This window comes from Equus asinus, chromosome 6 (assembly GCF_041296235.1).
Source record: "Equus asinus isolate D_3611 breed Donkey chromosome 6, EquAss-T2T_v2, whole genome shotgun sequence".
Taxonomy (NCBI): domain Eukaryota; kingdom Metazoa; phylum Chordata; class Mammalia; order Perissodactyla; family Equidae; genus Equus; species Equus asinus.
Genome location: NC_091795.1, coordinates 98,538,816 through 98,565,022, shown reverse-complemented (window position 1 = coordinate 98,565,022; position 26,207 = coordinate 98,538,816).

Genomic DNA, 26,207 nt, shown 5'->3' with positions numbered 1-26,207 from the left:
GGGTCAAGATTGGGGGGATTCACATGGATTCTAGGTTCCTCCTTTGTGAACAATGTTGTGTTGGATTTTATAAGACTTCAGAGGAATCAGAGCAAAGAGATGCGATAGACTGACTCTCTATCTTTGATAAACTTATCTGATAACCCTGACAACTTTTTAGCAAAACCAAAATGAACAATGACATGTAGTAGATTCCAGATCAGTAAATACTTGAGAATTAGAGGCTATGTCATACTTAGGTTAACAGATAGAGTTCTAATGGAAATAGATTTATAGCTGCAGCAAAGAAAAGTCCACAAAAATTTGTGCAGATACTGATTTTGGTCGATTGGATTAGTGTCCTCAGTTTATCACCTCTTCTCGCTGCTATGTGACCTCAACAGTACTACATTGACACAGCATAATTCCCCACACTGTTGACGTTGGACTGCGACTTACACAACGTTAGCAAATATTTTTTGAACAGAAGCTTCAAATGTGCAGTTGTGCTCTGCCATTAGAGAAACATGCGCCATGTAGCTGCTAGACCAAGGAAAACATGGGGGTGTGCAGCAGACCTGAATCCAATCCATAGCCTGGAACCAAGACCAGCTCATCCCAGGCGAGACCAGGAGAGGTCCTGCAGACCTGCAGAGCCTTGTTCAAAACAATGAAAAGCATTTGTTTATGGTAAACCATAAAGTTTCTAAGGTTTGACATTATGGCATAAAAAATTATCAATGCAATGTTAATTACATCAAGATAAAATAGGTAGTGTGTTGATGACTAAATACTACACAAAAGAGATACATCTAAATTGTACTTACATAAACTTCTTGGCAAAGCAAATCGTGATAACAAAATCATTGATGGGAAATACAGATCATGCTGCTCAATTTTTAAATGCGGGACATAATTTAACTTTCATCTTAAAGAAAATAGGAGAGAATAACTTAGATGCACAAATATTCTTCCTTTATTTGACTAATTTGTATGTCATTTATTTTTTGACATAGAAACTAAATATCATGAAAGGTTAAAAGCAAAGAGGTCAGTTCTGTAATTGTCTTAGTCTATTCTAGGTTTTTGCCTCAAATTTTTCAAAGAGTTTCTTTTTTAATATTGTTATTTGACTTTTCAGAAGTTATTCAAACTCTCTATTAATCAGAAAAATTGCCCATTTAGCTGCTGTTTGTTCTGGGATAAAATGGAGATGAAGGAAGAGTTCTATTTTTTTTAATAGGCTTTATTTTGTAGAGCAGTTGTAATACCGGGCAGAAGGCACAGAGATTTCCCATACACCCCCTGCCTCCACACATGCACAGCCTCCTCCGCTATCAGCATCCCCCACCAGAGTGGGACATTTCTTGCAGTTGATGAACTGACACTGACACATCATTATCACCTGAAGTCCACAGTTTACGTTAGTGTTTAATCTTGGTATGTATATTTTGTGGGTTTGACCAAACGTATAATGGCACGTATTCATCATTATAGTATCATATGGAGTATTTTCACTGACTAAAACTCCTTTGTGCTCTGTCTTTTCATTCCTTCCCCAGTAACCATTGGCAACCACTGATCTTTTTACTGTGTCCATAGTTTTGACTCTTCTAGAATATCATATGGTTGGAATCACGGAGGATGTAGCCTTTTCAGATTGACATTTTTCTCTTGGTAATATGCGTTTAAGATTCCTCCTGTCTTTTTGTGGCTTGATAGCTCATTTCTTTTTAGAGCTGAATAATATTCTATTGTGTGGATGTACCACCGTTTATTTATTCATTCACGTACTGAAAGATGTCTGTGTTGCTTCCAAATTTTGACGGTCATTAAGAAAGCTGCTATAAATATCCATGTGCAGGTTTGTGTGGACGTAAGTTTTCATCTCCTTTGATTAAATACCAAAGAGCGCTATTGCTTGATCATATGGTAAGAGTCGGGTTCATTTTATAAGAATCCACCACACTGTCTTTCAAAGTGACTGTACAGAGAAGAGTGTTTAATTATTATCATTAATTATTTTTTTTAAAGATTTTATTTTTTTCCTTTTTCTCCCCAAAGCCCCCCGATACATAGTTGTATATTCTTCATTGTGGGTCCTTCTAGTTGTGGCATGTGGGACGCTGCCTCAGCCTGGCTCAATGAGCAGTGCCATGTATGCGCCCAGGATTTGAACCAATGAAACACTGGGCTGCCTGCTGCAGAGTGTGCGAACCCAACCACTCGGCCATGGGGCCAGCCCCTATCATTAATTATTTTTAAAAGTGGTTCTGGTGTTGCTTTCCTTCTTTTCCTTGCAGGTAAAATTTTATTTTCCAATGGTTGTTTGTTGCTTGTCACTCTAGTTGTATGGTGCAGTGACATTCATTTAAGGCTGGTCAAATGGGTCAAGTTTATTTCATGTCATACTTCTTCCACTAAAATAATCAAAGAAAAAAATTCCATGTAAATGTAGAAGTAAGATTTCAAAAAAAGAGAGAAACATTGTATTGTAACTCTGAAGATTAATTCAATTAAAATTTAAAATGATTTATTGCTACAAGCACTCACTTGACAATGTTCCTGATTTGTTTCTAAGAGTGTCCCTTCCACCTCCTCCCTCTTATCCAGCACATACACATGGGAACTCACCCATTGGCTGTCACCAATGATCCTCACTGCAAGGAAACATTCCCTGTCTACCTCCAGCCCTCACCTCTTCTAAGTTGGGTCCTTCCTAGTTCTTCCATAGAAAACAGCACAAATCCCTTTTTTGTACTAATCATGACACATTGAAGTAACTTATTCACGCATTTCTCTGTCCCACTGGGTTGTAAGTAATGTCAAGGTTTTGATATTATGCATTTTCAAGGCATAGAGTCTGGAACCTTGCCTCGGTCCAATAAATGTTTAACTAAAGTAAACCATTTTGGAATGAGGCAGCAAGTGTATTAGTCTTGGCTCTTTCATCAACTCACTGCAGGATACAGCACGTTCCTCTGGTTCTCTAAATGTCAATTTTCCCATTTTATCTTTAGAAGCTTTAGAGGCCACCTTTTTTAGCTGTCGGATGCACTGTTCATGCAGTACATTCTGGGACTGGATAATCTTACAAAAAAATCTTATTTTTTGGTAAAAAATATCTTTCTTTTAAAGCAAAATATTGGGTACAATCCCAATATAAAAAGAGATTAAAGCAGAATAGCTTAAATAAAACTAGGACAGAAGCCCCATAGCCTTTCCTACTTGGTGGAGGAGTACTACTTCCATAGAGCACCGAGTCTTTTCGAAGCACAGTTTGAAAATCGTGGCGATAAATTAATATTTATATGGTTAATACATTCTCCTCCCATATTGCATGTTTGCATATCGATAAAGTCCTTCTGGAGACATAATGTTTTAGCACAAAGACGTGATAAGATACCAAGAGTGGTTCATGGAGAAGATATTATGAAGAGCCATAAACAAACCTAAGAAGACACTAGAACAAAGAGTAGGATTAAGGGGAAGTGTGACATGAATGTACCAAAGATAATGTGAAAAAGGGCACTGTCCCTGAGAGGATGCTCAGTGCTCATTTTTTCCCAGAATGAGATGAGTAGCAGATCTAAACTCATAGTTAGGATAGCATCTATCAGAATGCCTAATGTCCCGATATCCGAGGTGGCCACTTCACACATAAGCCTACTCCATTGAGTTTTTCCCCTTTTCAACTAAATCCTGGTCACAGTAATAGCATATTCACTTGAAAGATCAAATTTACCCATGGACTAAACTCTTCACCATGTTCTGGGATTGGCAAAGAAGCCAACTAGTTTATGGAGATTCCCTTGTTATTATTATATGATTCAACATGCTTCTAATTTGTTAAAGTAAAAGGTCTGATAATGCTTGGAAAGCCATTGCAGAATCAATTGATCCTCAATAGCAGGAAGGCATCAATCAGTGTATCTCCATCATTTTGACTAATGACTAATGTTATACAACCCAAGAAAACTGGCATAGTCCTGGCAGAGTCCCCAGAGCAGGGGTATAGGAGTTCCAGTCCTGTTCCCGACCCAGCAGCCTATTTCTCGGTCAGGTAACAAGCTACAGGTAACAATAAGTCTTCATATTTAGGAGCATGGAGAGTGGCCTCATTCCCATTTTCAAATGGTGTCTTAAAAATCTCCTTCACTTTTTATTCTAAAATTACTTCAGTAAAGTATTTCCCATTGAATAAATTCCATGGTATCAATTTTGAAGCGGGAGAACTGAGAAGCTGCGCCTTCAATTCATTTCCCACTACCCTGAGGCCGTGAAGGAGCACAGGTTTCCCTCCCCATTGGGTAAGTGATGGAAAACACCCCTCAGAGATAACGTACCTACAGAGCACGCAATTTAGTTTCTCTACTCAAATCATACTGTAATTTCTTTGCACAAAGAAATAAAAACCTACTGATTTCAGCCGATCCACTTATTTGTTGCATGATTAGTATAATCATGGAACATCCCAGTTGGTAAAGTTCTGAAAGATAATTCAGTTTAGCCTCTCATTGTGTAATATCCGATTTCTTTCTATAATGACGCCAGATGTTGTCCAGCCTCTACCAAAATGCTTACACCTTTCAAGACATTTTGAGAAAGTCCATCCTCGTGTTTAAACACGAATATGTCTCCCACTGTTCATGACCATATTCCACAGTCCTAACATCCACTCAGAACAATTATTTGTAAACAACAATCATGCATTCGTGGGTCTTCTTTTCTTTAGGCTAAATATCCTCAAATTTCCAAAATGTTTGTATGGTATGTTACTATTTTCAAGGCATTCAGGTTTTTTTCCCCTATTTTCAACATCATGTGATATTTTTTCAGGTCTCCACCTTATTATACTATCTGTATTTGTGTGCGGGTTATTCATGAGTTTTCCATATGTTCCAAGAAACTTAAATAAACCATTGAGTCTTTTGAATGTGGGTGTTTCTGTTAAGTCAAGGAGAGGAAGTGGCAGCTGTTTCTATTCTGTACACTTTTCCTTGCTTTGAACTAAAATTTAAAAAACAGAAGTCATATTATGATCTCTGGTTTTTAGGTTTGGTTTTTCTCACTGTGTGATATATGGGACTCTTTTTTTAAGAACCTTCATGCACAATCGTACAGTGTCTTCTTTTCTTGCATCCATGTCCAGCTCGTCTACAGCTGATGGCTCTGGTGTCACGTGCTTGGGAGAGCATGTGAGAGCAAATCCAGCCACACTGGTATAAACATCTATCTGAGTTGCTTTATGAAATCTGAGAACAAATACAACAATATAGTGTCAAAATACAGCCTCATGGCATGGCATCTATAGACTAAACAGAGAAATTGCTCAAGAATTGTGTAGTGTGCTGGAGGCAGGTCCTGCCACTTTGTGAGACCAAGTTGCGAAGCTGTTTTTTACCTACTCAGGAATCCCATGAGCAGGTTCTTACACAGTCAAGAGGTTAACCTCAGTTGTGGTGGGAATATTTATACCCCAGAAAGTGTCAGGTGCGACCACTCAGAGCATTTTTTTTCCTCCTATAGGGAGTCAGTTTACCAATGTCACCACTGGTTGTTGATGTATCTTTGAAGGATTATAAACATCATCTCTCTCCACTAGAGAATTCAGCCTAATGCCCTGAGGTATCGATTGTAAGCCATGAATTGATTTCTCTCCCATACACTAGGATGTTATTAGCTATATACCATATTTGGGAGAACTGTGAAAACAATTATTCAAATCATTTTCTGTGGGATTTAATTATTTTGTAGAACCCTGGTTAAGAAAGCTGATAGGTCAAAAAAAAAAGCTATAAGCCAGTGGTTCTTAACATTGATGCGTCTCAGAATCGCCTGGGGAACGTTAAAAAAAACAAAATTACAGATGTCTAGGCCACTCCAGAGCAGCAAAATCAGAATCTCTGGGTTGAGAAGCAAAATTCTCTGGTAGTTTTGAGAACCACTGCCAAAAACACTTGAGAAAGGATGGCAAATCTGGATATTTCCTCGAAAGATGTAGCGGGTGAGATGGATGTGGAGTCAACACATGTTGAGTAAACACTAACCGTGTGACAAGCTTTGTTCAATCATTTTCTGCCACAATCTTTTGAAGCAGAGAGTCACCACTCCTATTTGCTACATGCCCCTCAGGTTAGGAGCATCGGGTGGATGAGATCCTGAGTGACTGACACACGGCATCACCATCGCTAGGAGGAGTTGTAGCAGCAGCAGTTAAGCATTTCCACGTCTCTGCAAGGGATTTCCCAGTAATCCCTCCAGTCCCACAGCAGGACATGCTCCTTCACACGCGTGCTCCTTTGCACACGTTAATTCCACTTAACTTCTCTTTCCTCCAGATCTGGTTAAATTCTTGCTCATTCCTTATGACTGGGCTTGAGCATCAACTCCCAGAAAGCTTCCCTAGTTGGTCTCTCCTCTTCTAATCAAGAAAGCTTTCACTTGGCTCTCAAAATTCACCCTGAATATTTCTTTTATGGAATATTCTATGTGTTTCTGTGAAATTCTTGATGGTGAGGACTACATTTTATCACTGACTCTTCAAGACAGTGCCCAGCCCATAGTATCTGTTCAGTAGATCTATGTTGAACGAATTAGTGTTTGTTTCACTCTAAAGAGCTTATATTGATAAAGCATTTTTAAAGATTAGACACACACGCATCATTACACTTGCATACATTTATAAATACGTATACATAAATACATACATATATATTACTGCATTGGATAAAGAATATTTACTAGTCGTCTAATAAATACAACACATAAAACTGGATAACAATATTTCTTGACCAACAAAATTTGAAACTCGGAAAGTATTTACCACATACTCTCACTACAGCAACATTTAAAGAATATACATCTGGGAAGATAAAAATTGATCCCAAAGGAAAGAGTTGTAGTGTCGGAAGACAATCTGAGCAACACAAACCTGGCAAACATGGGTAAATGTAAACAATGACCTTACAACATCAAAATAATAACAACTAATTTTGTAGATGAGAAAATACAATGGAATTAAACTACTAGAAAAAATAACATTTAGGACAGGCAAATCAATACCATACTGAATAAATTATCTGAAAAACAAGTAAGTAAATCAATAGTATGAAGTGGACTCTAAAGAATACACAGCTGCAAATTTAACAGCACATTTCTAAATAATGTGTGGATCAAAGAAGAAATAAGGAAAGTTTTCAAATAACAACAAAAATGATAATGACAATACTACATATCAAATCTGTGGGATGCAGCCAAAGAGGTTCCTGGTAGGAAATTTATAATTCTGAATGCTTTCGTTTATAAAAGAAATATTGAAAATGAATGAGCTAAGACTATAATTTCAGAGGTTTGAATAAAAACAGCAAACTAAACCCAGATACTGTTAAAAAATAGTAAAGAACTAAAGTTCTGAAATAGCAAATGCACTAGCGCAATTGAAGATGCACACAGCCCATCCCTCACCAACTTCACTCCAAACGCATAACAGACAGAAGTCCCCCGGGGGCTCCCATGCCTTTACTCAGGCTATTCTCTCATCTAAAGGCCAACTTGGATCTATGTTAATGTCTATATCCAGATCTATATCTGTATCTACATCATGTACATCCATATCTTTATATCTAATGGTTAAAAGTGCATATTATTTTAGCGATAAAACAAATCAAATACATTTATTGATTTATTGATATTTATTTTTGTTTAAAATCAAGTATCTTCATATTTATAAATGTATGCCTGTTTTATTTTATGTTATATGTGTGTGTGTGACAATCTCGTTTCACAGCACTTTAGATGTTTTGAGATGATTAAAAACCAGGCTCCCTGTTACAGACAAGGCTTCCGGGATTGGTCTTTGATCAGGAGACACAGCGTCATCCAGGGACACAACTTCCCTGATGGACTGCCTACCGTGACCTCAGGTGGAACAAGGATGCCCATGTAGCTCCCACTACGGGAGGGTCATGGTCAGCGAGAGCTTCACGGAGAGGGTAATGAGGCCGCGTAAAAGATTGATGGTCTCTCCTTCAGAGTTAGGAGAGAAACTAGGAGTGTTCATCCTTGAGGTTAACCTTACAGCTGTCCTAAAAAGGCAAGAGGCGGAAGGGGTGACAGGCCTTCTGTGTGGCTTCCAAGTCACAACTAAAAATAATAGTAAAAGTGACAGCGGGATTAAAATAAAAAGTGAGAAGACGGAGAAAGGAATCTCAGATCTACACTTACCTAGCTCTAAGATGCTGGGAACATGACTTCAACCGGGCCTTTGCTTCTTCCTCTTAAAAAAGGAAAATGCTTACTTTGAAGACTTTTGGGGAGGTTCATACCAGATGGTACATAGAGCGCTTAGCACAGGCTCTGTCACAGAACGATGTTCCACACACTCTCTCTGAATCTCAAGGAAAACAACTTCGTAGATTCGGTTTCTACCTGTCCAACAGCACGGAATCCACTCTGAAAGCTGGTACAATCCGTGTTAATAATCAGGTTCAAGATGCCTGTATGTCCAGCATGTTTTTGAAGGAATTTATAACCTTATAAAAGAAGAAAAAAACACAAACTTAAATGCCCAGATTTTACAGCAAAACCATTTGGGGAAAATATTCACACAAGAAAGGTTTGGACTCTTTTTAGCTCTTGAAACTTACTTTCTTCTTTGGCAATCCCTGACTAATTACTGCTATTATCACCAAAACCAAGCTACTGTAGCAAACATTACCCTCCATTTAACACTCTGGACCAGGATTTCTCAACCTCGACGCTATTGATGTGTCGGTCTGGGTAATTCTTTGCAGTGGGGAGCTGCCCTCTGCAGCGTAAAATGTTTAGCAGCATTCCTGTCCTCTACCAAGTAGATGCCTGTAGAATTCCTCTTCCAGATGTAACAAGAAAAAATGTCCCCACACATTGTCGGTATCCCTTCTTCCCCAGGAGAGGACCATTGCTCTAGACTAGTGGGAACTCACGTCTTTTCCCTTAATTCCCATCTGATACTGGGTTGGAAGACTGAGATTGTACTGAAGGTTTGAAGACAACAAAATGGTAACAGTCAAAAAGAGCAACATGAAATTGAGCTAATACATTTAAAAGTGCATGTGGTTTATTCAACACCATCTTGAGGGAGAGATTTCTTTCATAATTCCCAGCCCAATCTTTGGAGTAGAGGCCGTGTCTCCCAACTGTGTAGGAGCATCCTCAAAACCATCTAGACTACTCACCAAATACTTCACCCAGAACCAGAGTGAGACAGTGTTTCCTATCCCACTTAAGATCAATTTCAAATTTTCATTTTTGCTAAGGAATTTTCCTAATCTGTGATTATCGATGCCAGGAAATTCTACCTTCTTTGTAGAAATTCCACTTTATTTGCTGTCTTCTCTATGACTTCAGTGGCACAAATATTTGTGGACATTAAGGGACAAGTCCCTTATTCTTTCAGGAATCACACGCCTAGACAGTGACAGGGCTGAGGAGGTAGACTCTCTCCCTAGAGACCCCAAAGCCCTGTGCTGCCATACTGGAAAAGAATTATAAATGCCGAGTCATCATCTCAGTCTTCCCCAAAGGGAATAAAAAGGTAGTTCAAGCTACAAGGAGCACTGCCGCTCTACAAACAAAGCAGAAGTCTCACTTTCAAATGTCTTCTGGTCCCATTAATTGTCCCGGCTAAAATGTTTAGCATTATTATATACTCCAGCAACAGGGGTTAGCACTTTAATTATCACCAAATATCTCGAATTCCATGAAGGTACTTAAAAGTTTATGAAGATGGCCCTATCCCAATGTTGGTCATCTTGAAATCTCTGGTCTTCCAAGACATCCGTTATTTCTACTCGCTGTGTGGGAAATGTTATACTGATAGATAGGGACCGACTTACTTTCTTTAGAAAATACAAATTCTGCCTTTTTGTTCTGTTTTTTTTTTTTTTTTCCCCAAATACATTTAATCATTTTCAGACAGACTGTTGTGCTATATTGAAGGCTGTGTTCTTTAATTTGGTTTCTTAGTTTATGCAGGAAATGGACATTGTTTAATGGAATAACCCATAGGAAAACATATTTTTCCCTTTCTTTCATTTTAAAAATAATATATTTAATGTTTAAAATAGCCAACATACTGAAGCCATTAGGAACTAAATTACTCAAATGCTTTTCAAGTAAACTGCTCAGAAGTCTTTGATCCTGTTAGCTGACAACGCAATGACAGCCAGGGCACCCAGCCCCCTCTGATTACATGCGGGAATGTTGTGTCCATGCAGCACATGCACAGTTGCCTGTGAGCCAGATTGGGAGCAGAAGATAATTAAAAAGCCCAGAAAGGAATACTCAGACTATTTTATAAGCCTGCCATTCAAGGAGATAGGAAAGTAGCTGTTTTACCATTTTGGAGGACCGCTTTACTTTAGTTTGCTGTGTTTGCCAAATTCCATTTAGTATTGCCTAATGAGTTCATTCAAAGAGAAACAGCAGTTTAGGAAAGCACTATGAGAGACCAAACAAGTGGTTCTGAGAAAGAGGAGTCTAAAGCACTCATTGCTCTTCTCCGCCCTCATCTTCCCTCTGCACCCTGGGCTCCCTCAGGGTCCTCATGCTGGCTGTGGGCTGCCCGGTGCCCTCCACGCACTCTTCATACTGAGTGAGATCCCACCCTGGGTAATGCCTCAATTCCAGCCCTCTGCATCTTCCTGATCCTCATCCCTATTAAGGGGTAGTGGGCATGTTTCTGAGTCGCTCAAACTCCTCTTGGAATGTCTGGACTACCTCAACAAGTTAAGTCAAATCCACAGTTAATGACTAATAACAGATTAACCTACAGGGAAAACTCTCAGTGAGAATTGCAGCTCTGAGGTAGGAGGATGGCAAGACACCACATTTGAGGTGCTCCACAAAGCAAGCATGTAGGGAACCTCCACTGCCACCTGCCTCCAGGTACCACATACACAGTCTCCAAAGTCCATAATTAAATCCTAAGGCAGGCCTGCGTGGGATCCGCAGACAACAAGGCCGTACGTGGGCTGTAGTCAATGCTGAGTTTATCGTTTGTCTGCAATAGCATGTCTCATCCTAAAGAGAATCAGGACAACATCCCTCATCACGCAGGGATTTCCAACCGCACCGCATCACACTGAGCATATTTGGTCACCTTTTATCAAGCAAATGTAAAGCTGTGGGGGAGAGTGACAGTGGCTCTATAATTCAGCTGTCTGCTCTTCTGTCACAGCTCTCAGTAGCTCGCTAATGAATATTTCTGTATGCATGTTTCTGACTGATAATCAAACTCAGAACAAGTCCTAATTGGGTTTTCCAGTGCATAGAGAAGCACCTATATTAGCTTGGCAGATGTCCCACTAATGTTAAATTAAAAGTACAAACATAGCAAGCTTTAAAAAAAATAAAAGAGCCTATGTTGATTGGGTCTTAAGCTTACACAGAGAACAGAATTTATGAACGTTCACATGTTCAGCCCATATTTAAACATGGCCTGTCCCAGGAGGGCAAAGCCAGCAACATGCCTGGCATGGGGGTTATAGATCTGACTTCTGGGAAGACACTGGCCGGGTTATTTTAACTTGTACATGAGCTGAGAAGATGAAAAGTAATCAGACAGTTGACAAAAAACACCAGTGGTTGCATTTAACCGAACTATTTCCTAGCAGCTTTTGCTACTGTTCTTTAATCATTAATATTATTCATCAGCCTCTTGCTCTCAGTAGCAGCCTCCATGTTCACAGCAAGAAATTTTTCTTGGAAAAAGCTATTTACGGACCCTAGAATAATATGGAAGAAAACATAAAACCTGTCCTTCTTTGTGTCTTTTACAGAGCAGAGCTACTCAGCGTTTGACAAATGCTGGGGACCTTTGCTTTTCTCTATCCCATAGCACAGACTGCGCACCCATGAGGAGTCCTCATTTGTCAATGCCTGCCTTTAGCAGTCATGAAATGCAGTGCTTTCCAAACTTTCCACCTGCTGGTACCCATGGAAGAATTAACATATTTGCATAGAGCACCAAGTCAACCCGGCACCTGGCTGCCCCGTGAGGCCTGAGAGAATTGATGCCTCTAGCGTAACTTAATCTATCTCTGCAAATCCATGTGAGCACACCAACTTGCAAATCTAAGGAGTACCACTTAATGAACTTGTGTAAAGCCAACATGCCTTGTGAGAAAATGGCTTACATCAAGTACTCAGATTGTGAGAGTGCTTAAACGTGTCTTTTAAAATGAGGAATGGTATTTGCCCATCCTGAGCCTTTTAAATAAACCTGCCCAAACTCACACAATTGCACTGATATAAAAGCTCAGGGCCCAGCCTAAGACAGACCCACCAATGTTCGGGGACACCTCTTCTGTCCATTAGCATCTCTCTGGTCATTGGTCCCGCTCTTGATGCTACTTCAGCTCCCCAGCTTCACGGCTGCCAGATACTGAAAAATGACTGCATTCTTGGCATTGCTCCAGGAACTTCAAAAATATTACGACATTTCAACCTCTTGTGCTCCCTCTTACAAATAAGGAAGCAGGTGCTAACTTGACACACTCAAGTTTACAGAGCTGATTCCTGGAGGGCTGATCAAACCTCAATTTTATTTGTTCTCCAAACCTGTGACCCTGATATGCTTGACCTGGGACCCTAACATGCTTGACCTCTACCATCTTCTTACATTCCCTCAGTTGGGCACCTGCTTTGAATGGTGCTCCTCACCACTGACCTCCGTTCCTTCTTCATTCCTACAAATTAATGTCCTTTTCTGAGCCCCACAGATAGGAGGTAAGGTACATAATCTCAGGTAAGAGAAATCTTCTGTCTACTTCCTCCCTGAGGGGATTCCATAGGATCCCCTTCATCCCACCACAACGGGAAGAGAACTGGTTGGCAATACTTGTGCTATTTGCTGGTTTAGAGAAAGACCACCAGTGACATTAGAAAATAAGAAATTTTATGATTGCTAGTTATTTCAAGAATTAGGAGTCTATCTTCATTCAAAAATCATTTATCAGGGACTTCCAAACTCAAATATGTGCTTCCCCATATATTACTCACAGAATCCTGACTACCACCTTAAGAACAAAGTATTTTGCCTATTTTATATATGAGGAAACTACATCTTAGAAGAGCAGATTATTAAGATCAATGTGTCCAGGGTGGGGATGGATACAGAGCATGATGTATGTCTGATACAGACACATCAGTTAGAAGGCAAAAGAGATGCTATCAGCATTTTTTAAGTGTGTTATTCCTAAAGACTTCATAGAACAAGCATTTATTGCATCAGTTCATGGAGATTCTAGGTAAGTGCCCACAAACACCCCAAATCCCACTAGTTTTCAATCTTATTTTGGGTTAAGTTCTTTTAAAGCTTCTCTACTACGTGTTCTCATAAGAAAAAGACAAAACACTAAGACCCAAAATGTTATTGTTTACCTATTGTCCCTTCCGAAAAGCACTAGAACAGTGGGCGTTAACTGGGAGCACGGGCTGTGGAGGGAGCCCCGGGCATGTGTGTGAAGGGAGAGAAGGGGTGGGTGCTGAGCATCCTGTCTCCTTGGGCATCTACTCCGAGCAGGGGCCAGGCTGAGGCCAACTGCTTGGGGAGAGCAACTCATGGTCACGTCTGTATTAAGAATGAGGTCAAATGCCGCAGCCTTCTGACCAAAGCAAACACACTTGACTTCAAATGGTTACAACCTCTCAAAGGTGACTTTCAGAACACTCAAAGGTACAGCCTCCTGCTGGGGCAGAGGTCTCATCTGGGTCCTGATCTCTGGGACAGGCCTGCCAATATGCCATTTTAAAGAAATGCAAATGCTCCTGCGGTTTCACTTTGCCATGTCTGGAGTTCCCCGTCACCAGGTCTCTCCAGGAGGTCTCTACCAAGTCCCTGGAGCTTCTTTCTCTGGCCAGAGTCTCACCTTTAAGTCCTGGCTCCTCCTGCAAATCCACAGGCCCAGAGGCTCCTCCTCGCTTACGCAGGGCTAATTCAGCTCTTCTTTTCTCCCTCACTCACTGTGTTTAAACCCTATACATACTTCCATTCAGTAGGAGTCCCTATTTTGAGAATAATTTCAAATATGGAATTCTGGAAGAATGTTTTTTGGGCTTTAGAAGGAGAATAGTCAAAATTAAAATTCACGTTCATGTCTGCATTTCAGAAAACCTCTAGTCAACAGGTTCTGATAGGCGACATAAAAAGAATGACTCCCCGTTACCAACACTGAACAATTTCCACTCAGGATGCACATCCTGGCGCCCTATCTAGTTGTCACATCCACACTGGCTTCCTGTCCCCACACAGAGTATAGCGTTCCAGCCCCAAGTCTTCAAAAACAGAACTTACTGATTAGGTCATTCACTTACTCCAAGGAAATCCCCACCTCTTCCTTGCCCCCTCCAAGAAAATAGTGGCAATTTTTCTATTTTTAATACAATTTTGAAGTGTCACTTCAGCAAGGAAATCTGCTGCTGGGCTTGCTCGCTGTGTTCCCTGAAGCTTGGTTTCCACCCTCACTGTCATGAAGCTGCAGCTACTTCAAAGTGAGACAAAATGAACTTAACCTCAGTGCAAGTCAGTGCCTCTCTGCAGCGGTAAATCAGAGGGGCCAGCGCCTCCGCGTCAGACACAGGTGCAGCATAGCGTTCGTCGACATCTGGGGCTGCGGGGCTTTTTTCTTTTTCCTTTTAAAGAAAGAACCACCTGATTAAAGACAAGATTTACTTTCCTGGGGAACATTCTACTTAATATATTCTAAAATGCATTTCAAGGTTATCTACTGTCTGTCTCCTAAATTAGCAACTTTTAAGACATCAGAGCCTCTGAGTTGAATCTCAGAGGAGAGGACAGTGAAGGACATCAGGACCTCTTGGAACTGAGAGAGCAAATCCATTCTTGACCTATTTTTGACCAGAGTTGTAGACTTTTAGGATCTTAAAACCAGACAGGACCTCAGAGGTCATTTAGTTCGGATGTGGCAACCTTATGAGCTCTGAGAGTCTTGTTATTGCCTCACGTCCAGGGACCCACGGCATGACAGTGTTTACTTACTAAGCAAGGTGAACTTGGAAAGCAATCCTTTGGCGGGTTTTAGAGTTTCTTAGCAGACAGATATCTACCAGTCAAAGTCCGTTCTTATCTTGAGAAAGCCATAGCGGATATGGTGATGGAGGCGCAGGAGGGCTGGCTCTGTGCCGGGCGGAGTCTGCACCAAGCACGCTGCTCCCCTGCAGCTGCCGGCACCCTGCCAGGCACCGACCCTTAGTGAGTCACTCACCTTTCTAGGCCTCATTTTCCGTTTGTAAAATGGTGACTCAGTTGAGAATTCAATTTGATTTTTGTAAACAGTGCTTGACATATAGCAGACAGCTGATAAATTCAGTCGTCATCCCCCTGAGCTAAAAGAATTCTTCAAAAATCAAACAGGGAGTTTACTTCTCTTTAGAGTCTTATTCCAATGGGCATCTCTCTCAGGCCTCTTGAAGTGTTGAGAATGCTGCGGGGACCATCATTTTACCTGCAGAGCCCTAGGCTGCAAGGTTGGGAACAGATCTGTTCTGAACTTAATTTGTTACTTGAGGAACATGAAGCAAAGAGAAGCTCAGAGAAGTCAAATGCATCTCCTAAACCACACAGCTCCAAGACACAAGAGAGGACCTGAATCAGGTGCCCTGGCTCCAAATTGAAGGCCCCACCTGTACGATACAACAGCAAGTATGATAGTCCTCGTTTATTTTCTCAAGTTAGGAATCATACATCCCTAATGTTCTTCATGGAAATAGGGAAAGTCAAGCTGGGCATTTTCATGACAAGGATACGTATTAAGCAAACTTAGCATTTAACATAGAGTTTGGCACATTACGTCTTAAGACATGAATCACGTGTGGACCCTGGAAATGCTAGGCATTCATGAATTCTTTCAAGCATATTTTCCTTCTTTGTTGTCATGTCCATCTCCTGAAGGCTGCTGTGGTCAGAAGGTGTTTTACCCCAATTAGACTCCCTCTCATCCAAGCCCTTCTAGATTCCACGACAGCCACCATTCTGTCCCCGGGCGCAGAAACACGCAGGCAACTAGACTCGCAGCCCTCCCACTGAACACAGGCTTTTCTCTCCAGCCCTCTGACTTGTTGGCCTAGGGCTGCTTTAATTTCCTGCTATTTCTTGGTATAATATTGAATATTCAATGCTCATGTGGGTGTTTCGATTGCGTTTTTTTGTTGTTGGGAAGTGCTTTTTCTTGAGATAGACTTCTCCATAATATTGTGAGATTAATGGTGGAGATGCTACTTATAAGGAGTCAGAATTTACTATGTCAGTAAATTCTAACTGGACATAAGCACAGAGCTTTATAAGCCAGGGGTTTCTTTGCTGCTATTTGCTGTTTCCTGAGAAATCAACAACAGCAGACTGAGGAAGCACCAGTCACCACCCTATATAAGCTTGACCGCTGGGGTAAAAGGATAGTTGAGAGCCTGTCTTACAAAACTGTAAGCATCTCAGGGCAACTCATGAAGCATGTGAGACAGAGAGTTTCGAATAATTTGAGTGGATGAATGACTAAATGAGGGAGATATACAAAATAATGTAGTTCCATTCTTTCTTTACTATTTCACTCCAAAACACAGATTTGGGGTAATGATATATGCAGTAGCTTAAAAAATCACACACGCACAAACAGGCAAAAGTGGCTGGTTATTTACATTAAAGGAGGGATGCTTGATAATCTAGGGACAAGGTATCCCCTTCCTAGAGTTAATTTCAGCAAAAATGAAATAATGAGCCGCCCTCTTGCTACAGTGCAGTAGAGATACCCTCCAATCTGCCCCCGGAGAAAGCTGCGTGGTGGGCTGCAGGACCCTGCGACTGGCATCAGAGCACAGCAATGGGAGAAGTGGTGGAACCAGACCCTCAGTCGGGGTGACTGCCCTGGTGAGCTCCGCCATGCCTACATTCTGGCAAGTCCCCAAAGGACTTTTCTGATGGAGAGAAATCTACCTCTGTGAGAAATGTAGTCCTCAGGATCCAACGGAAACCATTCCAGCTAAATCCACCGATGAGAAGGAGAAATACTCAAAATCCATGATGTTGTTTTGGCTAAATGTTAAGATTGAACTGGAATATTGTCTCTCATTGTCATATATGTCACTTGGAGGGAATTGTTTGTCATTAAAGGAATCGAATTGTGGTTCAACTGTCCTTGCAAAATCACAGCCGGATAGAAAAATTAAAATCACAAAGCAGGCACCCATTCAAACCCTGCATTTGCAAAGCGCACCTCAAATCCAACATGATTTGATTTCCGTTGAGCCCTGCAGTAGGTTGCGCAGACAGTTTTCTGATTTTGCAGCTGAGAACCCAAGGTGCAGAGGGCGAATTGAGGCTCCACACCTGACTGCTGGGAGGCGGTACGGTCTTGGGCAGGGAGCCCAGACTCAGGTCCTGGAGAAGTCAGTTGGGACCCCAGCTCTCTTGTGAACTAGCTGCACAACCTGACACAGGTTACCCAGGGGCTCTGAGATCCAGTTCCATCATAGCAGGATAATAATATCCAACTTATGAGGTCATTTTGAGAATTGAGACAATGTATATAAAGCACTTTTCACAACATTTGCATTTGACACATTGATATTGTTGTTGTTATTATTATTATTATTACTATTTATGCCCAACTCAAACTACAACGTGAATATCTATACCCATAGCTTTACATTTTTCCTAGTAAACTTGCTGTCTACCTGTTAAATCATAATATGTCTTGTTATGCATTCTGTGTGGACGTATTTGCATAGTTGGCTGTAAAGTAGAAGCAGCACAGCAGTGATTATTTACGTGTGCACGTGCATGGCGAGGGCTAATGTTCATTGAGCCCCTTTTACACGAGGCATTTTGCATACATCAGATTGCTTAATCCCCACCAGTTCCCCACACATAAAATGGATATATCTCCATAACAAATAAACTGATGGAAGAGGTGCTATGGCTTTGCCAAAGGCCAGTCGGCCAGTGGGAACCTATGTCCATGAGTCAGGGACGATGCCTCTCTTATTCACAGACCATTCTCAGGGTCCTCTGCACATCTAGTACTTCCTGAGTCCTCACTATTTGTGGAAGAAGCGAGTGAGCTAGCGTTCGAACCCTTCTCTGGCTGACTCGTCTCACTGCTGTTCTTACGTACTGTCTCTTCCAGGAAGCCTTGGCTTCAGCGCTCCTCAGCCCTGGCGGTAACTCATAAGCACTCATGAAGTGTTTTTACAGGGCTGGCAGGGCCATCCCCCAGACCTACTGACTTAGACCCCAATCTGTGGAGTCAGGGCACCTGCGTTTTTCCCCACCAGAGAGTACGATGCTCAGGAGGGTTGATCACCCACCAGCTCTACACGAAGAGGGAAACTCCCTCTGGCAGGGTATCCAAAAGGATCCGCAGAAGATTCAGTACCTCCCAGGTGCAGTATGCAGTTTGGGTTTAATAACTCTTTTATTTTCAATCATGAGCACCAGGCTTTTCAGCCATTTGGATCCTGATGAAACTACTGTCTTAGAGAGCCTTCCTAAGAAACTGCATTTCTCCTTAAGTTTGTGAAATTTGTTTTTAGACTGAAAGGAAGCCAAGGGCTCTGCTGCTGTTTGGCTTTAACCATGCGAAGTGGATAAGTTACATTCATCATTGTTTTCTCCCCTTTAGAATCTCTGAAAAAGTAAACAAAACACAGATATATTTGTCCTTGATTAATTAAAGGCAATAAGACTTCTCCCCACCCAGAAGTGGGCCGCCTTTGCCCTGGGAGAGCTGACAGCGTCCGAGTGGCACAGACCAGTTCAAGGACAACTGCTCCAAAAGGAAGTGTCTCGAGACTTCTGAGATGGACATCTACCACAGGCTCCCGAAGCCAGGTGCAAACCTCTGCGGTTGTGTTCTCACCTCTGAGCAGCGTCTGGATCCCAGGCTCTCCTGAGGAAAGAGGCACCACCTGTCCTGCAAGGTGAGGACACTTCTGAAGTCATGTAAGTCTTCACCTGGACAAGGGACAAAAGGAACAAGGACATTGCTTTAGCTCCAAACTTTATGTACCTTGCCAAGTGGTATGTGGCTCTTTGAAAACAGATGTTAAAAACCATACTAAGAAATTAAAAACTCAGAAGTATGAAAAAACAATCACTCTCTCAAATTCAAAAACCTGTCACTACTGGTTAAGCATTTTTATACAAATGAAATCACATTGTATGTACAGAGTAAAGCACAGATAATGGTAATAGATTGCCTCCATCTAAGTCACACAGTTGGATATTAAAAGTCAGATATCAGTTCTGACTCTACCAGTAAGTTATGTGACCTGAGAAAAGTCACAATTTCTTATATGTCACATATGAAATTACTGTGTATTGTCAATGATCTCATCTACCACTAGTAAAGTATAATTCTACAATTGTGTAAAATAGTCTACTTATCACTCATAAGCAGAAAAAGTCATAAATGTTATGGGAAATTTTAAGCCAGACAACAAGAAGACGCACTTTAAAGTAGATAAATCTAGGGGCCAGCTCCGTGACTTAGTGGTTAAGTTTGGCACCCTTCGCTTTGGCGGCCTGGTTCACAGGTTCAGATCCCCAACATGCACCGATACCACTCATCAGCCGTGCTGTGGTGGCAACCCATACATAAAGCAGAGGAAGATGGGCACAGATGTTAGCTCAGGGCTAATCCTCCTCAAGCAAAAAAAAAATGAGGAAGATTGGTAACAGATGTTAGGTCAGGGCTAACGTTCCTCAGGAAAAAAAAAATACGTAAACAAATCTAGCTCAAAATCAGAGCAAAAGTCATATATCAAATTGACTCCATTCTCAGAAATTCTTCTTTTAACTCCAAGGGTACCACAAGTTGCCTTTCTGTAAATATTATTCACAATGCATATGACAGTTTCAGAGTGAATTTTGTTTCTCTCCCTGAACAGTTTATTGTGAAGGGCATTTTGTTATTTCAAGTGCATATTTAGTTATTGGAATAGTTTTTTTAAAAAATCAGAGACTTTTGTAGGCACTAGAGGAATGATATAGCTCCCCTCCTCTGAAGGAATAAGAATATTCAAAAATTGCCTCCTCTATTGAAAAATGGTATAAGTTAGCACTACCAACTTTTTCAGATCTCTGGGAACTAAAAAAAGGCTTATAACAATCCAAGGAGTGTTTATTCAAGAGAGATGATGTGTTTCTTAAAATATTCTTTCTGCCTCTTTCTCTCTCCTCTCTTTCTGGGACTCCCGTTATGTGTGTGTTTGCTGTTACAGAATTTCATTTGAGAGTATTTCACACCCAGGACTTTAAGGATGTTGCTCCACTGTCTCCCCGCTTCATTATTTCTAACAAGCAATCTGCCATCATCTTTACTTTCTCTCTATTTGCAATCCATATTTTTTTTCCTCTGGCTGATTTTAAGATACTGTTTTTTCACTGGTTTTGAGCAATTTGATTATAAGGCACATCAGCATGGTTTTCTTTACATATCTCCTCCTGGAGTTCATTGGACCTCTTGGATCCGTGGGTATATAGTTTCCATCAAATTTGGAAATGTGTGGTTGTTAATTATTCAAATATTTTTTCTGTCCTCTCCCACTTCCATCTTCTTCAGTGACACCAATTATATGTCTGTTAGGCCACTTAGAGTTTGCCCACTGCTCTCAAGTGCTGATTTCATTTTTCTGACATTCTTTTTTCTCTCATTGCTTCATTTTGGATCCTATCTTTTGCTATGTCTTCAGAATCACTAATTTGTTTGTTTGAAATGTCTAATATGCTGGTAATCCCATCCAGTGTATTTTTTATCTCAAGCATTTTAGTTTTCTCTCTAGATGTTTAACCTGGTTCTCTTTTATATCATCCAGTCTCTACTGAACTTTTTAAATGTGTGGAATACAGTTATAGTAACTGGTTAATGTCCTGGTCTGCTAAATGCAACATCTGGGTCAGTTCTGGATTTTGATTGCTTCTTTCCTCATTATGTGTCATACTTTCCTGCTCCTTTGTATGTTTGGTAATTTTTTACTGGAAACCAGAGTTTAAGTAACTTCATATGCACTGGCTGTATATGGCAGAGGCAGGATTTGCGCCAGAATTTATTGTCATAGTTCTTTCTCTAAAACATTACTGCCTTTGATTTTGGGGCTTGGGGGGAGTTTTGGCAAGGGGGCCTGTGTGATAACTCCCCTCAAGCTAGATTATTTTATTAACTGATTTTGGTCACAGAAAAAAAAAGTATGTTATTGAAGAACTTAATGTTTTATTCTTTTTAGGGGGTGATTATTCTTATGTTTGTCTTATATATAATGTCCAGGGCACTTTGTTTTGTTTCTGGTTGACTAGTTTTCTGATCAAAAAACTTCTTTATTTTTTTCTTCTTTGTAAAGGTTATTTTTGCTTCAGAGTAACATTCCAAGTAGATAATTAATTTGTTTTAGCCTATCAGAGACTGTATTCCACCATCTTCTGGTTTTTGCTGTTGACATTTAGATGATGTATTTTGGTCTATCTCTAACTGCTTTGAAGGTAATCTGATCTTTTTCCTCTGGCCACTTTTCAGATTTTTCTCATTATCTTTGGTTTTCTGCCATTTGACTATGGCAATTCTAAGAGTGGATTTTCTTTCTTATTCATTTTGGTAGGGATTTCTTTGGGCTTCTAAAATCAGTGGTTTTGGGTCTTTCATCTGTCTAGAAAATTGTCAGCCATTATTTCTTCCAATATTGATTCTGCTGCTTTATCTCTCAACTCTTATTTGAGGCTTCAATTAAATCTCACTTGACCTTCCCACGGCACTGCCTACATGCCTTACTCTGTCAAAAATATTTTTCATATTTTTGTGTCACCATAATGCATTCTCAATAATTTCCTCTGAACTGCATCCCAGTTACCAATCCCTTTTCAGCTGTGTCTAATCCAGTGTTAAACTGTTCATTGAATTCTTCCATTTTGTGTATTTATTTTCTTATTCTAGAAGAATTTTGGTTCTTTATCAAATCTTCCTTAACCTTTACAAATATTTATTTCCTGCAGATATTTTCAAGCTTGTCCTTTATTTCTTTAAACACAGTAAACATAGTTAATTTGTATTCTTTGGCTAATCATTCTAATACATCAAATCTTGATAGGACGTTTCTTTGTGTCTTGTTTTCTCGATTCTAAGAATCAAGAAAGAATCACTGTGTCCTGTTTCTTCATACACTAGTTATCTTTGATTTGTGTTGTGACTGTACTTTCAAAATTATTTGAAGGTGTAATTTGAGGGTTATAATGTTGTCACTTTTCTCCAGAGATGATATTTATCTGCATCTATCTGCCAGGCAACTGAGAGTCTTCTGGTCTGGGACCACCTTAATACAAGCTCAAGCTTAAATGGCCCTGGACAGTCAGGCACCTCTGCCTGACTGCTGATTTACCTCAGATCAGGTTCCTCTTCCCTGGAGGGAATTAACTTAAAGTGGATTCTGATCATCAGAGCATCCACCTTGGAGACATCCTTGAATTTGACTTGACCTACTTGACCTCCTAAATTGCTAAGAAATGCAGCTCACCTTCACATCTGTTTCTTCCAGGTCCTCAAATGTCCTCAAGATCTAAGTAGATTTGAGTTCTGAACTTGTATCCCTTGGTTCTTTGCCTCTTCTCATTTGTTGACCCTGTAATTCTCCACTAATTGGTTGACACTTGGATATATTTTTGAGGTTTTTTAAAAATTTCATCCTTTTATAAAAAAGTTGGTCTGATTTACCCACCTCATCGTTTGCAGAAACAGAAGTCTGGGCTGCCTTGTAACTTCTACCCTACTATGAAGTCTTAATTCAATTCTCCATAATTCTCTCACCAGAAATATTAAAATGGTTTCATAATTAATTCCTTTTCAACCAGTCTGTCCTTTCATCAAGCACACATTATGTGCTAGGAACTATCTTACAATTGTTGATTATCTCACAACTGCCCTGAGGTAGGAATTACTATTGCCTAATTTCAAAGACGATAAACATGGCTGATAGAGATGCTGGTCATTCTCTGAAGTGGTAGCAGTGGAACAGAGACCGGAACCCAGCTGCCTGACTCCAGAGCCAGTGTTCATGAGCACCACCCCTCCTCGGCTCTGGCTGCCCCACTGCTGTGATTAAGTTCCCCAATCTGTGGCACTGCATCATGAGAGCTGAGAGATAGGGACTGTGCCTTTTTTCTCTATGCCTGTGTCACCACCCTGATCCTCACACAGAAGAAGAGTTCAAAGAGAATATGTGCCCGGTTCTCATACGAATATATGGCACGTGAACACCTACATACATATCCCCATGTTTTATCACTCAGGACTCTGCTCAGTAGCCAGACTCTGGATCTAATAGTCACTCTGAATCAGCCACAGTAGGACTGAATTGTGACTGCTCTTTCTTGAGAAGAGGAGCCTGAGATCAGAGGGAAAGCGCTCCATCCTAGATGCCTCAGTGAGGCCCTGGAAGCAGTGTCAATGACACGGCTTGCAAAGTGGGGGTTCTTACTTTTACTCAGACTCTAGGGTCATAGACACTTTCTTTTCTCAACAATTATCAATAATTCCAAGATTATCTCATAAACTGTCATGAGAAATAGGAGCTTTGGGGTCAAATATCAAGGAAACAAAAACACATCCACAATTTTCATTGAGGTCTATTTCATTTCTGAGAGCGTCTTCAAACTTCAATTATGTAAGCTTATTTTCTCTTCAGCTTTATTACCTAGGTCAAGTCCTTATTTTCTTTCAGTCCATAGGAAAAAAAATTGCAGTGAGTGAGGGCAACAACAACAAAAAACACTACATTTTGAGTTTCCAGGGAGTTAAAGATGTTCTTTACTAGTACAGTGAAGTCTCTGGGAGAGATGGTACCTCAGCTCCTTTTGAGTCTGTACGAGCGTTCCACAGGTGGATGCAAGGAGTCTGTCTTCACATACCATCCCTTGTTGTCCTCAACGGTCTCCCTTCAATGCTTTCATCACCACCTCCATCATCCATTTCTTTGTTGGATGATGTGAAGAATGAACTTAACTTTCCCTGTGGGTACAATCTGGTGCACTTCCTCGTCTGTTAGCTTCTCACACAGAAGTCCCAAGAATGAGAACATCTGGAAGGTTTGGACTCTTAAATATGGACCCGACCTTTAAAAGTACCTATATGCTTTGAGTAGCTCTGGGGAAAACTGAGTCCACAGAGAGAGTTGTTTCCTAGACAATGTGTGTTTGAGAAGGGTGAGTTATATAGTTATCAAGGATTTAAGCTATTGATGAAGGATTAATCTCAAGTGAATCATTAATGCTTAAGTAAGTTTCTCCCTAAAAGCAAACCATGCATGTACTTTGTCTCTCACTTGAAGAAGACTTGGAATTCCATCCTTACATGCAGACTGATATGTGAAAAATGAATTTCTCTGCTAGCTTACCAAGAGTCAATTTTTATATGAATATGATTACAGATCTGTCAGTACAGGAAGGAGGTGTTTTCAACAACGGGAAATTTGATGGAAAGGCACCAACTTTAAGGTCCAAGAATTTAGTCTGGTGAACTTACCCACCGAGTTACAAATCAGATTCAATAAGTTTGGCAGCCTCCTCCATTTCTCTATTATGTGTGCGTAACATTAAAGAACATCCTTTGATAATGATTCTATGTTCACAAAAAGAGATGTGAGCAATAAAACTAAAAGTATTCTTTCGTAAATTCCATATTGATGAAACGTTGATGGCCATTCTTTTCATGCATTTTTCAGTGAGCATTTTTGAATACCCACTCTGGACAGAACACTGGCATTTTAAACTATTATCAACTACCTTCTCACCCCTCTTTAGCAAAATCTATTTTAAAAAGAACTGTGAAATTTCTACATTAAAATGCTATTAGAAGGAAATGTCAGTGACTTGTAGTTTCAATTATATCTTAATTTGAGACACAGAGATCTGATGTCCAAGATGGATACAATGGATTTTAGAGTTTTAATGTTGCTATTCTCTGCTTGTTTATATTATTAAAAGACAAGTGTCCATCTATGAGTGTGAAAAGTATTTTCCAAATGTGATCATGAGCAAGTTTCTTATCTACTAAGTGAGAAAAGATCCTTGAAGGCAGCGGCTATCACTTAGTATCTCACTGTCTACAAGAAAGTCTGCATCATAGTAGCTGTTTTTTATAAAAAATTATTCAGAGAATAAAAGGCTGGCTAATTGACTTGCTGGCTGACTAAACAAATGAATAAAGAACTATTTTACCAAAATGCATTATAAAATACCACAGGATGCCCTCGTATTCATTCTCATTATTACCAAACATCACAAAAGCTGGCCTTATAGATGAACAAAGAAGCCATCTACAGATTTATACATACAGATAAATGTGATTGGCTGGAATCATCTCTGCTGGCCAGATGCCATAACTAGACATAAGATGGACAGGCAGACACTTACAATAATGTAACAACTGCCTTAATGGGGTTCTTGAAGCCATGTGATCAAGACCCCCAGCTCTACGTCATATTGACCTGGCTGAAATACCATCTCCACCACTTCCCATCTAAGTTATCAGTATCTCAAAGCCAATTTCTTCCTTCTGTAAATGGGGATAATTACAAAGATATTATGAGTTTAAATTAGATACTGCATGAGATGTATTTAGCATAATGCCTAACAAACATTAGCCATTATTAATAATAAAAACTAGCTGTTATTGTAACATTGAAGGTGCAATGAGCATTGCAGTAGGAGTGCAGAATTGTGCCTGGGGAGAGAGGAAGGGAGCACTATTTATTGTTTGTCTACTATGCATCTAGGTCCTAGAGCAAGGATCTGCATATCTGACTTTATCTAGGTGCAACAAGGAAGGTGATTTTGAACTGAATAGTAGAAGGCAGGAAGATGCTCATCAAACAGCCAGGCGAATAGTTAAGCAGCAGCAGCTTCAGGTCCTCATCGGGTGCCTCTGTATAGGGGTGTGAGGATGCCTGAGGAACAGCAGAGCTGCACAACTGCCAGTCAGCTCAGGGCAGATGAGGAAGAGCAGGATACAAGATTGGATAAGGAGTCAAGGGCAGCCTGTCACGCTAACGTGGTTTATCTTTTACCGGCGATGGCCCTGGATGTGAACGTTGCTGGAGCGGGACCTCAGGGTAGGATGTGAAGAAAGACAGGGTGGTGGAGGAGGCTGAGAAAAGAGCACCAATGATCACAGAATGTCTCCTGCACATTT